Raw genomic sequence first — 3028 nt, 5'->3', positions numbered from 1 at the left:
GTTGGGTAAGGATAGCTCTGCTCTGAGGACAGCCGATGTCCTTGGAGCCAAGCTGTGATGGGGCTATCTGCCCCTTCCCGTGTTTTGTTTAGATGGGGGGTGGCCTGTCTTGGTTACTTATCTGAGGGGTGAAAGCTCGTTCTAGAAAGAGGCCTAAATTGCATGCTGCATTACATGAGTCGTGGAAGTTTGTCACTGGCTTGGCAACTCCTTACTTGGGAAGAGGGAGAAGTGAACGTCTTACATCCTGGTGGGGAAGGGGCATCCATATAACATGCCACCTTGAAATCTCCTCTCGGGGACGAGGGCAATGGATGCCTCGGAAGCGTGCAGCCTAATTTACATGGTTGCAACCGCTTATCTTGGAGGGAGCAGAGTGCTACTTGCACGAACGTGGAAACGGGGCTACTTTGCTGCAGCCGGTGCTCTTTTCTCATTGGCGAGGGCTGCAGACGGGAGATAGGGACGGGTGCATTCGTCCCCTACAGACAGGGGAGGACTTCATATCACCTGAAAGTTTGTCCATGGGCGCATTGCAACTTCTGGTGGGAAAATCCCACTTCTGGTGGGATTTTCGGTGTCTGGGAGAGGCAAATTGAAGCACAGCAGGGAAGAATTGGTTTGATGAATTCCGAGGTGCATTGAGGCCGGGACTGCTTCTCGCAGTTTTATAGCTACTAGGGTTTTGAGGGGTCCATTGGAAGGATTTTGAGGTGCCTGGGATGGCAATCGCAGGAGGACGTGTGCAGTTTGCACACAGGAGACCTGAAAGTTCATCTGTGGCCGCTTTGCAGTTGCTGGTTTTTGCTTTAGTTTCACTAGGGGGAAGAAGTTGTAGGAGAGAAAAGGGGTGTGTATTGCAACCCTCCCTCAAACCCATGAGTCCTGCTGGTGCTTGGGGGAACTGCATGGAAGGAGCGGAGGAGTGCAGCATTGCATTACAATCCACCCCTCCCTTCCGACAGGCTGTTTTACATGCATAAGGCCGGAAAGTTTATCTGTGGCTGCTCTGGAACTGCGGGGGGTTTGGCAGCTGTGCTCCGCGCGGGCAGCGGCGGATAGACCGTTGGGCCACGCGGCTGGAATGCAACCAGGGCAAATAGAACGTTGGGCCACGCGGCTGGAACGCAACCAGGGCAAATAGAACGTTGGGCCACGCGGCTGGAACGCAGGCCCGGGATCGCCGGCTGCTGCCTTCCACTGGCTGCTTTAGCCTGCTGCTAGCCCGTCAGGCGCGGTGGCCAAGTGGTAAGGCGTCGGTCTCGTAAACCGAAGATCGCGGGTTCGAACCCCGTCCGTGCCTGAAAGGGAACTATAGCGCCCGGGCTGCTTGGGAAGGGGAGCCTAGCCCCGCCTTGTACAGCCTCTTTTTATTTTTCAGCCTCCGCTCCGTTTATTGAGAGACACAAAGGGGGGCCCGGGCTGCAGAGCCGAGGGGACCACGTAACGTCCCCCTGCTCCTCCCCGGGGAGGTGCTACTGCACGCAGCGGTTTCTTCTGGCGCCGTCGCACAAAGGAGCGTGCACCGCTCCGCACGGGCCTTCCAGACTGCGGGGCCGGGTGCGCACCCACCGTCGGAGGAGCGCTGCAAGGGGGTGGAGTTGCATGCGCTCTGTAGGCCCCTCCGAGCAGCGATCTCTGGCCCTAGCCTAGGCTATCAAAGCGGAGCCGAGACTGTACCGGGAGGACTGCAGTCGGGCAGCCTCTTTTCCTGCATTGCATTGCAAAGGGGCAGGGGGAGAACTGCAGCAGAAGAGCCGGCTTTCCAGCGTTGCAAAGGGGGAGGGATGCAGCGGGGGGCAAACCGTTTTCCTGCATTGCTCGCGTGTGGTGCGCTTGAGAGAGACCGCGAGAAAGAAAAGGGGACTGGCCGCCCGTTTTCCTGCATTGCAACGGGGGGAGGGATTGCAGCTAGGGAGCCGGTTTTCCTGCATTGCACAGGTTTGTGTGTGACGGGGGTGGAATGACAGTTGTCCTTGCACTGGGAATGCAGCTGGGCTCTTTGATTTGTCATGCATTGTTCCGGGTTACAGCTGGGCACCCCAGTTTCATTGCATGTGGAAATTGCAGGTGGCCAGTTTTCTGCTTTGTTTTGGGGGTAGGGTTGTTAGTTTGGGTTGGATATATTCCTGGAGCTTTCATCGCATGATATAATCTTTAATTAAAAATTAATCATTCATTCCTGGAAACTCCAGGACAATCCTGGAGGGTTGTCAACCATACTTTGGGGGAAGCAGGTTGATATTGAAATTGGAGAACCCATTGCCCTGGTGTAGTTCAAGATATTGATTAAGCCCTTAGACCACTTGAGTACTAAACAAATAATAACTGTAAAAACAAATTGTTGTGCCCACTCCAATTTTCTTAGTTACTAATCTTTCTAATTGACCAAAATTGTAGTTACATGCATGTGGTAGGGTTTCCGCGTGTCCGGTGTTCAGCTGGAACACCCAGTCGAAAAGGGATCCTGGCAGCTCTGGTCGGCACTGCTGACCAGTCTGTTAAAAGTCCGGTTGGTGCGAGGCAGGCAGGCTCCCTACCTGGCTCCACACGGCTCCCCAGAAGTGGCAACGTGTCTCTGTGGCCCGTAGGAGGAGGGATGGCCGGGGGGTGCCAGGCGCTGCCCCCACCCCAAGTGCCGACTTCGCAGCTCCCATTGGCTCTGGAGCTGCGGGTGGAGGCAGCATGCAGAGCCGCTTGGCTGCGCCTCCGCCTAGAAGCTGAGGGACAAGCTGGCTGCTTCTGGAAGCTGCCTGAGGTAAGCGCCACCCACACCACCTCCTGCACCCCAATCCCCTGCCTCAGTCTGGAGCCCCTTCCCGCACCTTCGGCCCCAGCCCAGAGCCCCCTCCTGCACACCAAACCTCACATCCCCAGTCCCACCCCAGAGCCTGCACCCCCAGCTGGAGCCCTCACCCTGTCCCACACCCCAATCTCCTGCCTCAGCCCTGAGCCCCCTCCCACACCCAAACTCCCTCCCAGAGCCCAAATCGCAACCCGCTGCTGATCTCGACCCACCCACCCCAGC

At 56.8% G+C, this 3028-nt stretch overlaps 1 non-coding gene across 1 annotated transcript; it reads left to right on the top strand.

Annotated features, from left to right (window-relative positions):
* The first annotated feature begins 1231 nt into the window (after positions 1–1231).
* On the top strand, positions 1232–1303 carry TRNAT-CGU (transfer RNA threonine (anticodon CGU)). The gene has a single exon. It is a non-coding gene; the product is annotated as a tRNA-Thr (tRNA).
* Positions 1304–3028: the final 1725 nt, after the last annotated feature.

This window comes from Chelonoidis abingdonii, unplaced genomic scaffold (genome assembly GCF_003597395.2).
Source record: "Chelonoidis abingdonii isolate Lonesome George unplaced genomic scaffold, CheloAbing_2.0 scaffold1686, whole genome shotgun sequence".
NCBI lineage: Eukaryota > Metazoa > Chordata > Testudines > Testudinidae > Chelonoidis > Chelonoidis abingdonii.
Note: the sequence above shows the minus strand (reverse complement) of the source record. Positions and strands in the feature narration are given on the sequence as shown.